The 20,158-nt window shown below is 33.0% G+C and overlaps 1 protein-coding gene across 2 annotated transcripts in view; it reads right to left on the bottom strand.

Moving 5' to 3' along the window:
* LOC124543145 (zinc finger protein SNAI2-like) overlaps positions 1 to 18,382 on the bottom strand; it is a 61,865-nt gene extending 43,483 nt beyond the window's left edge. Inside the window, exons 1-2 of one of the 2 annotated variants that reach the window (XR_006967434.1) lie at positions 18,290 to 18,382; positions 16,058 to 16,626 (exon numbers count right to left, since the gene is read on the bottom strand). The gene's annotated coding sequence lies outside the window, so the exon portion shown is untranslated. Of the gene's footprint in view, positions 1 to 16,057; positions 16,627 to 18,289 lie in introns of those variants that run through there. The other variant, XM_047121215.1, reaches the window with a different exon arrangement.
* Positions 18,383 to 20,158: the final 1,776 nt, after the last annotated feature.

Below are 20,158 nucleotides of genomic sequence, written 5' to 3'. Positions count from 1 at the left end.
GCGCTGCACGGAGTCACAAAACTACTTCGATTGCAACCAGTTCGGCATTGCTTTCTTAATTACTCCAGTATTGGACGTCGGTCGATAATTCGACCTGAACAATTTCAATGCTATCTATAGGTCTATACGGTCACCATTTCCTGACCTGAAACTATTTCAGCAGAATGAACGAGAGAAAATATAATTTTGTGCCATAGTTATGTCTACAACATACATTTCAAATGCGATAGCTTCCGTCATATGGATACAACATTCTATTTCCTCTTTAAGTCGGTTGCTCGAGGTTCCTTTATAGGAAAAGCCCCATGATAGGTATGATACTGTTCCTGCTTTGAAAGAGACCTCAGACATCGTAGCTCTTGCACAGGCTGAACTACTTCTGGTATGAAAATGGTAAAGAGTATTTCAATGAAAGCATCACGAAAGAAAGCATGGGTAGGAAACGTAAAATTATCCCATCTCAATCTTTTGACTTAGTGCCACAAGGCGCCCGCCTTGTGGCTGAACTACTTCTGGTATGAAAATGATAAAGAGTGTTTCGATGAAAAAGAAATCATCTCCCATGGGTAGGAAACATAAAATTATCCAATCCCAATTTTTTGACTTAGTGCCACAAGGCGGGCTCCAGACGAACAAAAGCGGCCAACAGCTGCTTGCATCGTTGTTGCTTCGGAGTGTTGCAGACAATGTCGGATGCTCTACACAAAATATTTAAGCTAACCATTTTTTTATCTATATTTACATCACCAAAGTTGATAAGGCGTGTGTCCTTATAGAATAACGCAGCAAGTGTGATATACCTATAAACATATTTGTCGTATTATTATCGTAAACTTTAAATCGATTAAGGGTCTGTCATCTGGCACTGCTACTCGTTTTGTTTAATTTCCGAAACTATTTGCTTATATAGAATTTTCAATTGTTTGCACTGATTTTACAACCTATTTAACTTTATATGCAATTTTCTATAGCGACTTTAATGAATCAGATCAATGGTTAACAACGCACAGAGTAAAAGCATACATATATTTATTGTTACTAATATAAATTAGATAGATTGCATCGTATGGCTAATTGAAAGTATAAATTCCCATATGAAGCACTGAAAGACAATATTCGACCTCAGTTGTTTAATAAACTATGGAAGGAATAAATTAGTAGATGATAGTTCAATAGTTAAAACTACATATCACATTATATTTTCAAGAGAGAAGAGCCAGATAAATTACGATCGTGTACTTCTAAAAAAATTTTTAATAACAGAAGCAATTTCACCAGCTATCTTTTTAAGGGAAGTTTATAAAAGGCAGACCACCCTAAATCCTCGTATATTCTATGTTCTAGTATTCTAGTTAATAACCAACCAATCACGAGCCATAGCTACACCACTATCCGGTGTCCGTTATTATGATTTTATTTAAGCCTTTCTAGAATAAGGGTTATTTTAAAAAATATACTTTTATTTTGAAGAAGTGAAGACGCCTCACGTCGTTTAGTAAACAATTCATCTTTATTATTAAATATTTGTTTAGGAACGTTTCGAAAAACTCGTCTACATGAATAATAACAAACAACAACAACAGCCACTAAATTTCCCACTGCTGGGCTAAGACCTCTCCTCCCCTGCAGGAGAAGGTTTGGAATATATTAAACCACGCTGTTCCAATGCGGGTTGGTGGAATACACATGTGGCATAATTTCCATGAAATTAGACACTGCAGGTTTCCTCACGATGTTTTCCTTCACCGCCGAGCACGAGATGAATTATAAATATAAATTAAGCACATGAACATTCCGTGGTGCTTGCCTGGGTTTGAACCCGCAATCATATGTTAAGATGCACGTGTTCTAACCACTGGGCCATATCAGCTCTCGGCTCGACTAGGTTGAATATTATTACTCAAAATAAAATGTTTTCATGTATATCTTTTCAAATACAGTTAGGTTACGACTTTTAGGAATAAAGAGTACGTCAAAAACTGTCGTCATTTTATTCCTTTACGCTGAGTTTATACAGTCTTTTGAGTGCCGGTTGAAACATTATCGAATTAGTTATTTTAGCCTTGTATACATGATGATTGATGAATAAATAAAATCAGTTTTACATTTGACGTTCAAATACAATTAAAGAAGTAGGTATAAACAAATAACAATTATAATAATTACATTTTGAACTAGCGATGATGAAACGTAGATGTCTGACCAAAGCGGCATCAATAGGCCGGTTTAATAAGCTAAAAGTATAAGCTGTACATAAACCACTTAATGCGATGATCCAACTTGCAACCCATCAATGATAATCTCACGAATCATTGTCAATTAGTTAATTGAATGATTTTAATGAAGTCACTTTAACATTGCAATGCATTTCAGTTTATCTCAAGTCGTGTAAAACTGAACTATGCCTCTCTCAAACTCTTTGGGAAATTGAAAAAAAAAACATTAAATGAGTACAATATGATTATAAATGTGTACGCAAAGTTCGTTACAGAATATTATGGTCATTAGCCTTCTGAAGAACTTCTTAATTAACACTACATTGACTCGATTATTGTAGATTGAGTGTTTCGTTTTGATTTACTACTAGTGATGGCGGCCGGTCAACGCAATTTATGCAATTAATGTGCGTGTGTTATACGAATTATAGATGTCGCAGCAAACTTGCTTAATTAGCCTTTTAATTAAAAGCTTAGCCATTTATGTAATCGCACCGTTCAACCAACTTCCTGATTGACATTCAGCAATATACTCTTTCGATACGGTTTGTATAAGTAGTTTGATTTAGAATCTCATAAATAAAAACGAAATTTAGCTTAGGTTATATCGACCAACGCTATTCAGGAAGCTAATTTAACACTGCCGTTTTGTGAGATGGCTGTTAATTTAATGTCTAATTTAGCTTGTTGTAAGCGCCAACATAATTATTAAGAGCATTTCTTATTTTGAAAAGCTAATTACAACAATTTGGATATGTGGAAATAGTTAAAGTCCTTTATAAAAAATCGTATGATGGCAAATGAGCAGGGGTTCACCGGAGGGAAAGTGACTAACACCGCCGATGGACATCCAATACCGCAAGTGCGTTGCCGGTCTTCAAAATAGTTATACGCTCTTTTCTTCAAGGTTCCCGAGTCGTGACAGGTTCCACAGAGTGGTTATGCGAGGCCTTAAAAATTGCGCCGTTGAGTTGTTTCAGTTATCTAGGTGGTACAGATTAAAACTTGGAATTTCGTAGCGATGTCTGAATGCAAAATAATCTTTGGAATAAGAAGTAAATGCTGTAGAAGATACAGAGTGATCCAACATTTCTACACTAAGCCAAAGTATCAAGTCAGAAAGTACTTGACCGTCGATATTTTAATCTACTCTGCGTTGAATACGGTCATATGGAAGAAGCTGGTAGTAGGGAGCATTCGCCAGGAGTGGAAAACAGTACTCCATGTGAGGCTGAACTTACCCCAGGTATAGTCTGAGGCGATGGGCCTTGCTGAGCAAACCAAGCCTTTTGGGCCAATTTGGCTTTACCTTCCAATTGACCACGGAACTGATCGGTGTTCGAGAAAATCAACGCCAAGTATTCCGATATTATTAAAAAAAAAACATGTACTGTAGTGACTAATCTAAGAACATTGTGATTTTTATTTATTTTTGAACAAATAATGAATTAAAATTAAAACAGAAAATAGTGAATAGCTGTTGTGTCTGTCATGTGTGACGTCATGTTATGTGGTGTTCAAAATTTCAGCTTCAAACGCATAGCGCGTAGTCTCGCACCCGAGCAGCAAGCTTTTTAGCAACCCCGAAAATGACAAGCGCATGGCGGGGAGCGCCGACCCCGGACAGACTTTATTCGTACGCACCCTCATAAATTCAAAACAAATCGATGGTACAGACATCTGGGGTTCTGATATTGTCTTAGTCAATTAATCAAACACTAAACGTAAGCCTTAACTTAATTTTTACAACTTGGCCCCTTAATAATGCCAGCATCACGCATATTCAGTATTCAAGATCTTAGTCAGCAAATCTAAAGGCAAATAATTTAGAACCCGTGCTTGTTATTTAAAAAAAAATAATTCCGATGACGCAGTGACGTAAACGTAGACGTGAACCTTCATTTGCGGATGGAAATTGTTTCGCATTAATCTGTATCGCTATGAATGAAATATAGTTTTTTATCTGTTCCATCGTTTTATTTATTGAAATCTTTGGCAGACTCTTATTGACAAAGATATCTTTAGTGTTCTAGATTAATTAGAATTTAATACAGTCGATAGTAAATAGAAATATTCTGTCATTGCGCAATTTTTAAAAATTAGCTATTAGTGCTGACTTCGGCTAGAATAAGATCTAAGTACGTAAAACGTATTTATTGCACTTTTATTAATCATTTCAACTAAGCCTTAAAATATTGTATATTTCATAAGATATGATTAATGATGCCAAGTCATTACTAATTAACGCTTAAATGTTGGAATACAAATGTTCGTACAAATTAACAAACTTTAGAATAAGTTGGCAATAGGTTATAAACGTCGAATTGTAACCTAAGTAAATTATTAGCACTTACAGAGAAACATGGATGATGGACTAAATTTTAATGACCATCAAAAGTTAGGTGGTTTTTTGGATAAGATGATGAAATACATAGTAAAGGCAACTCAAACCATAATATTTAGAATTTTTTTTTTAAATTGAAACTAACCTTCTATTAAAAAATTGTAGCCTGTCTTCCACCAATAAATTCGAGTAACTCACAAAACCATAACTTTTTGAGTAATTTGTGTTGTAATATTTTGTGATTTTATCGCCTATGGACAACGTAATCTAACTCTATACACGATAAATATCGGGTTTCGATTTAAAACTGTTTTTTAATTTATATCATTATACGGAATTTAATAAGCACAAACTATCAATATACTATATTTTTAAAATCTAAAAGTAAATTGTGTAATAATTGATACATTTCGGAATTACGCGGATCTCTTTTTAGTTTCAAATTTCTAAACGCAAGTTGTACAATATTGCGTAAACTTTATATTTTGATTAAAAAGAAGAAATTTATCGTTCAAAATCAGTGTGAGTAGAAAAAGTGAATTTTCTTCACAATCTCAAAAAACATCGGACACGCGATTTTATTATTTATAGTGAATTATCGAGTTAATGCAGTCAAAGCAAGGTAACCTATATATTCAAATGTACTGATTGATGTACCCTTTCATGTTAAACCCAACACCGTATATTAATTTAATAATATCTGTTTTTAAAAACAGAACTGTATGTCATCCATATATTGTTAATTTTAGTGACATCACCTAGCCTTCAGCCAGGGGCGAACGAAAAGATTTTAACGAAATTTAATCTGTCAAAAGATGATAGACAGTTTAAAAGACGTTCGAAGATATGAACATTATGTAATATGTATTATGAACAGATAGACCTCTATCTGTTCTCGCATCGCATCTGATTTACGTATCATACGGAGTAATGTAACCTCCATGGTAATAATTACGGAACTGACTGATTAAATAGTTTTTTTTTTTATAGTATAAATCTTTAACATAAAACATCCTGTAATTATTTGGGGTAACCAAAATTAATTTTAAGACTGTCCGTGCTAAAATTAATTACTGAAAATTTAATTCAATTTAAAATATAGTCAAAAAGTCGGTTAGGTTGACTTCATTCTGTTTACTATTTGTAAGACTTTGAATTAGCGTCATTTGAGGTATTCGTAGATCTGCAACTAGATAGAGCGATAAACTTGTAGGGATTGTATGATCATCATCCTCCTGCCCTTATCCCAATATTATTTGGGTCGGCGCAGCCTGTCAACAGTCGAGATGGCCCAGTGGTTAGAACGCATGCATCTTAACCGATTATTGCGGGTTCAAAACCAGGTAAGCACCGCTGTTTCATGTGCTTAATTTGCTTTATAATTCGTCTCATGCTCTGCGGTGAAGAAAAACATCGTGAGGATGTGACAAATTTCATAGAAATTCTACCACATGTGTATTCTACCAACCCGCATTGGAACAGCTTGATGGAATATGTTCCAAAAACCTTCTCCTCAAAGGGAGAGGAGGCCAGCAGTGGAAATTTACAGGCTATCGTTGTTGTTGTCGCAGCATGTCTTCTCCTTCCATAAGTCTCTGTCTGACGTCATCTCACAAGTAACATTCTTTCTAACCATATCCTCTTTCACACAATTCATCCATCGTTTCCTTGGTCGTTATCTACCTCTATATCCGTCCACATCTATGCTCAAGGAGGGTTTGTATGATACATTCATAAATTATTAAGTACAAAATGGCTGTGGCTGAAGGTATATGATGAATTCTCTAGAAAATTGTGGGTCTCCGTCTCTTCTTCTAATCGTAATGACGATGATTTCTTGGTGGTATTGCATTGTGCAAGCCCGTCTAGGTAGGTACTACCCACTCATAAGTTATTCTACCGCCAAATAACAGTACTCAGTATTGTTGTGTTCCGGTTTGAAGGGTGAATGAGCCAGTGTAACTATAGGCACAAGGGACATAACATCTTAGTTCCCAAGGTTGGTGGCATATTAACGATGTAAGGAATAGTTAATATTTCTTACAGCGTCATTGTCTATGGGTGATGGTGACCACTTACTATCAGGTGGCCCATATGCTCGTCCGTCAACCTATACAATAAAAAAAAAATTAAATTCTTTAAAATTTTCTCTATATCATTTGTAATCCTCCGATTTGCCCAGTGATTATGGAATTATATGTAGTATGTAGAAGATGGTTTATGGTCTTATTTTGCAGGGCAACAGTCGCACATGTGCATAAAACTAAAAGGATTTTTATTTACACTTTACTAAATTGTGACGATTTTACAAGGCATTCATTTTAGAGTGGAAAAAAGTTACTGGCCGGTTAGAGAGCAGTGCTATGACAGTAAACATAAAAAAAAAACAAATGTAAAACGTGGGAACAGACGGCGTCAGTTTACAATAAAGTTAAATCAAAACAAAACCTGTCATAACTTTGGAAATTCCAAAAAATCTTTTAAATAAAAACGAACTTTCGCGGGCGACCAACTAATTATTATAATTAGTAGAAAATAATACTATTAAGATTCTTGTCGTTTCTTTTCGGTGTAATCTGTATTCCGAACCGGTGCGGTGGTAGTTTTAAATTTAAGGGTCTTGATATAAATTATTTTTGTAAGTTACAAACAAAATCTATAACATTAAAGTTCTCCCGACCGACTTCGGGCACAGCGACCGATCTCAACGGAAGCTATCTAAACAGGGGCACAAGTGTATTTGGAAATACAAGCACTCTCAATTTCGTCTATTCCGTTCTGTATACTAATATTTTTAAATATCAATTATTAAAATTTAAGGAAATACAATATTTGCCGATTATTTACAGATGTTGATACGGCTCGCTCTGTAGTTATATTTCAGTTACTTCCACAGTATAATGTCGGTGTATATGTACAATACGGCTGTGTCACTCTTGTATACCCCGACTATATAGAGGCAGCTCTATTCATACTATATTTGTCCTGCAGAAAAGGGCTTTTCACAGTATTATAACTTACAAATTAAATAATAATTCTGCTTCTCGAAATATATTTTGTATTAATGGTTTTGTGCGAAAATGTGATACTCATACGATTGTTATAAGGACCTAACACAAACTTATTACTTTCTGTTACAAGGTTAAAAATGCTGATGTGCAAAATGTTTATATTTTATAAGAATTAATAGTGTATGCCCAATTTAATGAATTCAATATATCGTTTGCTTATTATAGAACAGGAATACGGTACCCTTCAAAACGGAACACAACAGTACTATAATACTTAGTATGTAGTGTATTTCTAATTGACGGTAGAATTATATATGGTGGTACGCGTGGTACCTACACAGACCGGCTTGCACGAAGCCCAACTATCGAGTTTATTTATATTTTAAAATGTTTTAATCGAAGATTAAATAAAACATTGGTAACAGAACAATTGCCCCTGATGCATAATATATTCACTGGTTTATTGAGAGGGTACAAGAAAGAGGGTGCTTGAAGATGGAAAGTAATTGTTCTAACTTTGAAACATTTTTTTTATAAATTAAAATAAGTTGCTCATAAAAGACAATATTTATTTCTCTCGACTAAATGAAACCTGGTTGTTATATCAAACACATATAACGATTCAGAGTCTAAAGAGTTTGATTTTAGTTTTGATCATTTTTAATTCTTAAATGTTCGCTATTTTCAGTACAGTAAGGGTACATTGGGTGGTATCCTCTTGGCCGGACTTACGCAAAGCCCCATCATCGTAGTCTATAAAATGAATTTACCATTTTTAAAATCTTCAATTTATATAATAAACGTTGAGAGAATTTAAGGTCATAGAAATAGCTGAGAGCTGTAAGGCGTCTTCAACACAATGAACGTTTTCGCAATCGAGTAGTACAAAATTAAAACGGACACAAAAGCCTTTATTTTCATATTTATTTATCTTGGAAAAGCAGACAAATGAGCCACATGTTAAATTTCAATAGACAGTGGAACTCCAAGAAGCGTAAAGCACTCCTCACAGCGTCACAAGAACTAAGGGATCTAGGACTCTTTGAGCTGGAATACATAACTAAATTAATTGGGTACAAAACAATGCCTGCGTCTATGTTCTTTATAGACTTTTCGATCGTGTACTTTATTGCGTATAAAAGTATAATTTCAGACTAGTGAAATTTTGAAATATAGTAGAAAAACTATACTTCAAACTAGTGTTTAATAAAATTTATGTTTTATGATTTTAAATTAAAAGTGGGTGCTGGATTGCAATATGAATGTGTGAGCAATGTCGATTGATGAAAAGACTTCGTTTGCACATATTAAAACTTCTCTTATATCTGACATATAAAATTTAAACACGCACGAAACATATAACATATTATAATGAAATATTTTTTCACTAAACTAAATTAAAGTAACGTAAAGTAACAGCCTGTAAATTAACCACTGCTGGGCCTCCTCTCCCATTAAGGAGAGGGTTTAGAAGATATTCCACCACGCTGTTCCAATGCGCGTTGGTGGAATGCACATGTGGCAGAATTTCGATGAAATTACACACATGCAGGTTTCCTCACGATGTTTTCCTTCACCGCCGAGCACGTGATGAATTACAAATTAAGCAATATATAGTGGTGCTTGTCTGGGTTTGAACCCGAAATCATCGATTAAGATGCACGCGTTCTAACCACTGGAACATCTCAGCTAAATAAATATTTGAAATAATATCCTATGAAAATAATAGTTGATTAAAAATATAATAAAAGGGAACTTTTTATGCGTCCACAAAGAGTAGTCTAGGTGAGTGGTTGTGGTGGTAAAGTGTTTGTGGTTATTGAGTGAGTCCAGACATTCAATACAATTATTGGCTATTATCTTTATCTCGGTTAACTAACTCGTTTGACCGTAATACACTAAGCTATTGGTATCACCTTTTTTCTCATTGAAGACTACTTAAAAACACTTAATTGTAAAGTTCGCATAAATAAATTACAATTTTTTTATACAACGCGGCTTTTTAAAAAAAAACAAGATTTCCTTGCTTATTTAATTTAAGCATCTATTATAATCCTTGAAAAAAGAGGGTTTTCATTTAGTGCTACTTATTTGCCATGATAAATGGTAACGAAACTTTGATTGCAAGACTAATCCACAAATTCATGGTCACTTAGCAAGCTAGGCGCAGAATATCATTGAAGAATAAATCAGATATGATATTTTTTTTTATGGAATAGGTTGGCGGACGAGCATATGGGCTACCTGATGGTAAGTGGTCACCATCACCCATAGACAATGACGCTGTAAGAAATATTAACCATTCCTTACATCGTCAATGCGCCACCAATATTGGGAACTAAGATGCTATGTCCCTTGTGCACAGGCCAGTGTAACTACAGAGTTACACTGGCTCACTCACCCTTTAAACCGGAACACAACAATACTGCGTACTGTTATTTAGGGGTAGAATATCTGAGGAGTGGGTGGTACCTACCCAAGCGGGCTTACACAAAGCCCTACCACCAAGTGACAGTAGAAAAGAACTAAGCCCATCGACATAGCTTGCAAAAAAATGGAAACGTCAGTGGCATATAAGTCGAACGACCGATGGATTAAACGAACCCTAGAGATGAGACCGGGGATAGCAAACGCAGCGTAGAACGTCTTTCAGACAGCTGGACTGATGGCCAAAAAAAGGAGGAGCAAGTAGAAGAAGACAGAAAACTTATTAGATCGGAATGTGATGAGCTGATTACTCACCAGCTGGCTATGATGATAAATATATTATGCGATCAATACTCTAAGAATACAACTGCATGTCCAGATAAATTCATCAACCGCCAGACCTAACCACTGATCGAAAAAGAGAAATTTTAACATAGTAATACTATTATTATATAGCAAACATAAAATCAATAAATGCTTGTCACGTCTAAAGTTAAATGATTAAGCGACTGATACTGCAAAGCGCAGCTTATATAATAATATATATAAAAAAAAAATCTGCGCTGCTTCTTGTAATGATATACCTACTATATTTTATAGATATGTAGATTTGTTGATCGTCTATCAAGGTTACGGTTTTATTGGTATTCTATTCTAAAAATTAATTCATGTTGTTTACACCTATAAAGATGTACCATGAATGTCACCCATATTAAATATTATTTTTAAGTGTTTCGGATAAGTCGATGGTGGTTCTTTTACAATAAATAAATAAATAGAAATGATGAAGACAATTACGTGAATATTAGTGTGAATGGAGAAGTAATTGAGAATTACGATAATTGATAATAATTGAGAAAAAATATGACATATTAAAATTCACAACCATTAGGGTAACGTGGATTGAGAAAACATAAAATAGACTCGAAAATTTGAATAGTATGAGGTTATAAAAGACGTGACTAAGTATGGTGGGTCTTGATGCAGTGAAATGTAAAATACTCGACATTCTAATATTCTTTATGGGGCGACGCTATAAGATGGTAAAGATTTCATAGATAAAACGGATTCCTTTGGCTTAACCTGAAACTCGGTAAAAATATTTCTTAAAACTCGTTCGTTCGCCTTTTTCGTTACGCCGCTCAGTATAATCTGTCTCTGAGCGTCGTTGGATAATATATTTCTTGCACAATATTCCAATTTTAATAATAATATTATGTTGCATCGCATTTCCCAGTAGTGGTTCCTATTTTTATATATTCACATTTAATGGAAGATCTTGTATAATATTTAATAAATATTATTACATCTTATTTATTATATTATATTTTATGTTTATTATTAAATATTAATACACAACTGAAAGTATTTAACAGCTAATTTCTAATCTATCGTTTGTCCATTGGCATTTTATCTACCTTCGATTAATCATAAAAGAATAATAAATTTGTCCTCTTTTATTAAATAATTATGTGAAACCTTAAGTATGTTGATAATAATAAAAAGAAACATGTTCAAAGGTCTGTTAAGATTGTTATCCACACAAAGGATAATTGAAAAGAACATTTTTACGTTTAACTCGAGCTGCTACTTTCAGATACACCTTTTTTTCTCTACCAGCGTAATTAATATTTCCTTCTGTGTACCCGTAACAAATAGGAATTAAACATCGAGTAGATGATCATGTAGGTATTAAGATGAGATAAACCCGTTGCTTCTTATGAGAACCCATGATTTAAAGATATATAGGAGTCTATTATATAAATAAAAACAATTTCGATAAATATAATTCTAAATGAATGTCTGTAGTAAATAAAAGTTGTATTTATACAAAAGAATAAGCACTCAATTTACTCATGTACGATAAATGATGATTATTATAAAAATCTTAAATCAAAATAATCAGTACAAAATCTTCGAATGTAAACAAGTAGTTTTCCTTCGAAGATTGTGACTATGAAATAGTTTTCAAGATATCTAGAGCGCTTACATTTGCTCGCTTGCTTACACATTCATTTATTGTTAGAGCAGGGACGGAACGCTTTTGAAAATCTTAAATTAAAGACAGGCTTAAAACAGCCGTGACGAATAACTTTGCCTTGATTTATATCTTACATGAATCAAGTATAACGTCTAAAACAAATCTAAGTGTATTTTTATATAGTTGTATTTTTATGATACATATAATAAGTTTAATATGATCCATATAATAGATAATAACAGAATATATTTGAAATTTTAGATAAAAACAAATTATTTTTACGTGTTTAGTGCATAATTTTCATTGTTTAAGGCATATTTTATAAAATTACATCTAAGCTTAATGATAGTTTAATTAGTAAATAAAATAAAATCATTCGTCTTTTTTCCTTATTGTCAATATTTATTCGTCGCTTTATGTGTTTATGAGACTTTAGGTTCGGTCGCACCAACGTACTTTAGGTAACACTAACTGAACATCAGTGAAAATTATGTCTTACTAACCTATAAATACTACTTGACTTACTTATACAGGCTAATGTCAAGGAGCAACTGCGGAAGATTAATTAAATAATTTAGAAAACATAACATTTAGATAACCTTTTGAAAATGTCCCAAATCAAAAAGTTCGGCATTACGGCACTGTCGTTTAATCTTTTTTTTTTTTTTGTTGAAAAGATTATAAAAAACAGTTCTGTAGTGTTCGAGTTTTTAACCTTAGCTTATATCTCATATTAAAAAATATGTACTTTATTTATTATTTCAATAACATTTCACATCTCATCCACCGAATAACAAATTTTGTCCATGGAATATAATCACATCATCATTAAACAAAAGATGTGATAAATGTGCTGTCACTCAATTTATTAGTTATTAAATTATTATTCGGTCACTGAAACTCGCGTTGTTCACACTACCAGGAATTTGAGTTCGATTTTGATTTTGTATTTGCTTTTGTTGCTTCACTATAATGTTTCAAGCTTGTTTTTGTTTTATATAATCTGTTTGTTCCAAAACCAAGCACTGTTAGTCATACATTTCCAACTATCAATGAACTGATATTTTTTTTTTTGAAAGGTACGTTATAATTTTACTAGAATCTTTAAGAATAAAATCTAGAAATATGAAAAGTATTAGTTCAACGAAAACATTCAACAATTTGTAACATTACAGAGGTAGAACTGGCTACAAATGACAGAAGTAAATCTTTCCGACAAATAATGTTTCAGTGAAACCGTAAATACTTATAGAAATGTTGCACTCCAATCTGACCTTTAAATTTACCTCTCAGCGTACCCAAAGAAGTGTCACTTAACAAAATATATTTATACAATGTCTGTAAACTGCATGCAAATTATTTTATTTGGCGATCGGGTGAACGGTTTAGAAAACGAGAGTGTAAAAATTATCTTAGAAGTGCATATATGTTTTTGTATAAATTATAGTATACGAGTCAGTATAGATAATTAGAGTGATTTTATATTGGTTTAAGCAGTATCAATTATAAAACTTAAAAATTATACTAAAATTAATTATAATTGATTGACGATTATTTTGGAAGACAAAAAGAAAACCTACGTAGTTGATACTATAAAGATTTTTTAATATCACACATACATTCCATTTTAATTGCAATCAATCCATATAAATATCACTTAAAATTAAAAATTAACAAGCGTATTTGTGTAATTTTCTGGCTGCCTTGTATAAGTTCAGAATCAAGAAAATGAGTTATCTTAGAATGGTTTGGATGTCCCACTGACCGATTTTAACCATGGCGATCAATTTCAAAGTAGGTTATCTATCTATACAAGACATATAATATTGCAAACAGAACTCTACTGTTTTAACCATATTCTCATAATCTGATAGGAGGCCAAATCCTGCATAGCCGGAATAAATTCAGACGCCTAATGTCTTCACGTATTTTCTGAGAATTTACTTAATACAATTTTCAGATTCCGAACTACTGCCGAGTATATCACGACGGGAAACTCCAATAACTTTTATATTGACTCGATCAGGCATATTTTAAGATAGAAATCGTCCGATTCTGCACCGCGACGATATTTTTCTCTTATGTGGCCTTTAGCAACGAATAGGGTGGGTTGACTTGTACACGATCTTGTACTTACGGCAACCCATCTGGGTAAGGCCACAATTTCGTTTTATATGGACTGGATTAGGTTTTATACGAAAACTCTCTTCTTTCATGATCTTCGGAATGTAATCTTCGGCCGCGCATGTTGTGTATAAAAACACTCCCATGTGGATGGACGCCACTTGAAAGGACCACGGAAAATGGTTTTACAGTACAACAAGGGAAGGAAGTGCAGTTGGACTCAAATCAGACCTAAGAGTCCAAAAGAGTCTCCAGTTCCCTGAAACTTTTTAGTACAACACGGTACTCCCACTTACGAACAAGCAAATACGTCTGTTTTGGTACGTAACAAATTAGAAGGAACCACTTGCCTACTACATTAGTGTCTCACTATACGGCCCTCATCATCTTGCACTAGCAGCAACAAGTTGTTAATAGTACTAAAGTTAATGCCATTCATGTTTGCATGCTGAATCGTGCATTTTCGGTGATAGCTGTTACCGTGAGATCATCGTCGTATCAAAAGAACACGCGTTAGTGAGAGCACTATATTTCCTTAAAACCCTCCCCCAAAAGAAACGGGAGAAAGGAGACGGCCCCATTTGTACCTTCTCTCATCACTATAAAAGAACATACTCAGAACTGAGCGCTTAATGACGCCTTCGAGGCAAAGGAAGCCTGCAGAGGTAAGCTTGCTCTCGAGAGGGCACGGTAGTGTGTGCAAGGGATCCAAGACGTCTTACAACGATGAAGATTACCGCAATTTTTTCGCGATATCTAAGTCGCAGCAACGCATATTATGACGCGTACGCGCCCACACACATCATCGTTTTAATTTTAATAATGGCTTTATTCTCTGTTCTTTGTTAATGTCATGTGATTATAATAAAGATTGGCTAGCCTCTAGTTCAATTTATATTGTCCATTTAATGTTTTTTTATGAGCCAAGAGCTTCCAAGCTGACAAATGAACAATTAAAAAAATATTTGTCCTTGATACTTTCTTTCCAATTAAGTATTTAGAATCCTCTGATCGGTGAGTGAGTATTTTTGACGACAATTATTATTGTATAAATTATTGGCTTCACATAACATGTTATTTATCTGCTTCTTAAGTCTTCTTAAGTAAATATAAATAATTTGAGATTAGACATGGTTAGCAGCGCGATCAAAAATTCGTAATAATTCACGAATCCAAGAAAGCTTTGCATTTTGTGAAATGATCTATAATGTTCTACCAACGTAGCTAGTCGAAGTACCGATGGCCATTGAAGCAGTTGTATCCTCGAAAGCACAGCATAGGGCGCACTCCTTCCAGGTGGACTGATGACCTGAAGAAGATGGTATGAACAGACTGCTTGCAGAAGACAGAGAAAACTTTGGCGAAAATAAAAACAGTGCAAATGGTAACAGCCTAAGACACAACTATGGACATGGTTTTTTAAGTCAACAAACTTCCTAACCATTTGAAATTTTCATGGCACAATTCATTAAATTAAATAATTACTATAAAAGTGAAGGCTCTGGTAATGTCTCTTTGATATTATGTTTCCATAAGGATTCTTTACACCTCCAAGTGCAGTTATAAGGAAAACGTATTGTACCCTTCTTTTAACAGGATAGCGCGCTATCACAATAACCTGTACGAAGTATCTAGAATTATCACTTTCATCAGGAAAGCATTTTAAAGGAGGTTCGACGTCAGGATTGCGTTATTTTATAGTATGTCTGTATGTAAAGTCACCTATATCGTATGTAAAAATATCGGTCTTTATTTTTACGTCCAAAAGCGAAAGTGTAATATATAGAGAATTAAGATAAATTAAGTTAGGCATGGAAGATTATAAATAATTGAGCATAGCCTATAGACGTACGAGAAAGAATCAGAAATCAAACCTTATGGAATCAAAGTCACCATTTAGTAATAAGTATTTTTTATTTTATTATGATTTACAATAATAAAATACTGTATTTAAATGTTTTATTGTTTTTTTCCTATCAACATATTCTTTGCAACAATTTTACTTATCGTTCCTTGATCACTTTATCCACATTTTCAAAAAATATGCTCATTGGAACATTTTTTCAGGGTTTTGTATCTTTTTTGCCTATAATTGTTATATACCTTGCTATTAATATTGTAGTCGCTTCTTATATTCTCTTAAGAGTGATCATAACAAAATGTGTATAAGCCTGAAATAACGAAAATATTTAAACAATCCCATCATTTAGTTTGAAACTTGAATAAAAACATGTAATTCAATTATTGAAATGCTTTTCTCTTCTTAGCAGAAGTTTTTGAAGGTTCTTTTCAACCTTTTGTGATTGCTATTGGCTTCACTTGGTTTGTTGTTCTTTGATTGCCAGTGTCGTTTAAATTAAAACGTCTATCAGGCGAATATAGGTCGAAGATCGAAAATAATTAAAATTATACGAGTAGTATTCATCTCATTCTTCCATTGCCTCAACGAGAGTATCTTCGCCTCAAGTACTCCATCGTGGCTGGACACCAGTATTACGCTTGTACTTAAGCGGCATAGTTAATCTACAACACAAATACAAATTTAGGTATAGAAGAAATGCCTAAGAGGGCAGTTACACATCGAATCCTTTATTACAAAGTATATAAAAAGAAAAAATGTAAACTTAGTTCGAATGACTTATTATATGAATCTCCTTATATAAAAATTCAAATTAAAGTCATAATGAATTGTCGAAAAAGGATTCCCATCGTTATACAATGATTATAATGATTGATTAAACCATTATGGATTCACATACATTAATAAAGAATACAGTTCTTTTGAAACGTGAGATTTTATTCTTTTTATCCCTGAGTAAACGACACTCGCTCAGATGTTACCGTCGAAATGATTTTGTGAAGTATTGTGTTCCAGAGTAAAGGCTAGTGCGTCAATGTGAATATATACTAACGAGCTCAATGCTTGTTAATATACGTTATATAATGATTAAAAGTAACTAGTGATTTTATAATCATTGAACCTTAAATCTTATTCAGAAAAGTTTCTCAACATTAAGAGAAAAAGTGACCGCTAATCATCAGATGCACCATTCGCATCTGTTACCTGTGCTATTTTTATATAAATGATATGTAGTTTTAAAAAAATACTGTATTTGAATGAAATAGTCAATACAACATTTTTTTTAATAAATACCAACATCCGTCTGATTTAATCATTTGTTACTGCAACCTGAACTTCCTAGATTGTCCTAAAGAAAGAATCAAATACAAATCCTACAAATATTTCAGATTATTAAAATATCACAAGTGCATACGTACGTATTACATTGGTGCGCATTTTTACGAATGCTAATTGTTATAACTTAAAATAAATATATATACAATTAAGTATAAAATTGTAGTGTTATTAAATGACGTGGAGTAAAGTAAATGCACTGTATACATCACAAAAAATCTTTCAAACTAATTCAAATAATTCTCGTCATCTGAATCATATCATTTTACAAGATATAATCTAATCTTATGACCCTAGGGGTAAGTTAGCGTATTGATTAACATCACGTTAAAAGAGTTAATCAATAAAATGTTTTAATTCGAGGACAAAATCTACGCGGTATACAGAATATTCTAAAATAATTAATATAATGTTGACGATTCCAATGATATATTACCAAGATTATCTAAATTAAACAATTAAAGAGTATTTTATAATAATATTAAAAAACGACGATATCGTCCCTATAATTATAATTAAAAAAAAGTATTTACATTTATTTTATCACATTATTCAAACACTAAATAAAACTACAAAAAATGATCAAAATGTTGACTGGTTAATTTATCGTTTAACCACTTTACGTAAACAGTTAAATCCTTTTCAGAACTATCACTTAAAACATGCAATATTTAACAATTTGTACGTACACATAAACAAATGTTGATTTTTCAATATATATTTACCAAAACTAAATTAAAACACTTTTTAAAAATATTCTTGATCACAATTTCGCTATAAAACATTCAATTGAATGTAAAGATTTGGAAATTCAACTAAGAATGCCACTTGAATATTATATTCATTCATATTGTAAACTTAACCTTACCTACAGTTTCAAAATATAAAATAAATACGCGCCAAAATTTTAAGTGAATGTATTTTTTTTGCTGTTACAATAATAGCTGAATTCGCAGCGGCTTGCCGTATTATGAATTAAAGCAAACTTACCTTGGATTCACGGCGCCTCCATGTGTTAACAGGTGGCCTTCGCAACAAGTCTAGCGGCGTCCTACAGGTCGGGGGCGTGCGGCAACGGCGGCGGTCCGGCGGCGACACGCGGACGAAACACGCGAGACGCAAGCGCGGCCGGCCTCCTGTCCCCCATCGATTTTCAATGTACGCCGCCTTAGGCGCGGTATTTACTAATGCAGAGAACTGCCAGTTCCCCTTCCTTAGATTTTCTCTAATTCGCAGCAAAAGACCCTCACAAAATATCGCTGCCACGAATTACTGATCTGTATGCGTATATTTTTCATTTAATTCATCTGTAACAAAATATATTTAACTCCTAATAAGATAAACTTAGAGGAAACTTTAGTACATTTCTTAAGCTATGCACTAATATTTCCCGGTAGATATTGTCGTAAGTAGCAAGTCATTTGGATATCAATGAGAAATACCTAACTACACACTATGTATAGGTACGTGATAAAAAAGAAGTAGGCACTTTATAGTCTATCGCGGAAAAAACGTCGCCATTGCAGTATACTGCATATCAGTCTGCATAATAGCAAATTCGATAAAGTGACCAAAACTTGAACATTACGGCTTTTAACAAATATATACAAAAACTAAAAAAATATCTTTCTGAGTGTATAGGAAATGTTCGACACAACAAAATACGTGTAGGTATCTAATAAATAATTATAGTTACCTACTCAATCGATATGCAACAAAGTTACCACGTGTTTATGTTTACATGACAAATATAATTTTAAAATATGGGTTCCTACGCATATTTTAAAAAAAAATTTAGACTGCATAAAATTACAGAATTATTTTATTAATTTTATAATTTTAGTAGAGCTAAAATTGACAAACGAATGCAATCTGAACGTAATATGTCATGAGACTTTAATTTTTTATGATAATTATAACCACCAACGCCCCCAGACATTGGTACTGTAAGAAATATTAAGCATTTTGTACATCGCCAATACGCTACCGACCTTTGTAACAAAAATGTAAAATGTAGTGTGGTAGTTGAGCGCTGGCCGGGCTAACAAAGTCTCACCACAAAGTTACATTATGTATGTAATTATATAACTAGTATATTTTCGTCCTTTAATAAAATAAATATTTATAAAACCTTGGAAAATAATATTTTTTGTAATAAATGTTGTTAGGATTTACATACATTGTAAAGCGATGACTTAGTAAAAAAATAAACTTGTATCTATAATCACTGTGCATATAAAGGTACGTAAATAACGTACCCATCATAAATAATACAAAGTTTATGGAATAATCGATGTTAATAAAAAAAAACCCTGAGTTTTTAATTATTTCGTATTAAAATAGAATCAAACATATTTAATTATTACATTATCATTTTTCTCAATAATTCATAGCATGAGCGTAAAGGAAAGAGGATGATCTGAGAAGAAATGGATGGAGTATGTGAGAAAAAATGTGATAAATACGGATGTGTACGATCTGAAGACGAAAAACAGAAGAGAATGGAAAGAAAAGACATACTGCGCAAACAACTTAAACACTTTTCGGAAAACAGCTTTGAACTAGAATAAACGGTAAGAAACCAGCATGGTTCCACTAATCAAATACACACAGATTTACATCGATGTTTTTCACAATTAGTGTTCAATCAGTCCTGTGATGGAACCCGAGCCTAAATCCAAGCGTTTATTTTTATATAAAAGTTAAATTAAAATATATGTTATATACCTACATACTGTCAATGGATTTTTTTAATTTATTGATATAAACTTAAACATTAATGAACCAACTTTTTTTAATATACCTGTGAGATTAACAATTACTGGCACCAACAAAATGTTATAAAATAAGAAAAAAAGT

The sequence above is a fragment of the Vanessa cardui genome, chromosome Z (assembly GCF_905220365.1).
Source record: "Vanessa cardui chromosome Z, ilVanCard2.1, whole genome shotgun sequence".
In the NCBI taxonomy this organism is placed as follows: domain Eukaryota; kingdom Metazoa; phylum Arthropoda; class Insecta; order Lepidoptera; family Nymphalidae; genus Vanessa; species Vanessa cardui.
Note: the sequence above shows the minus strand (reverse complement) of the source record. Positions and strands in the feature narration are given on the sequence as shown.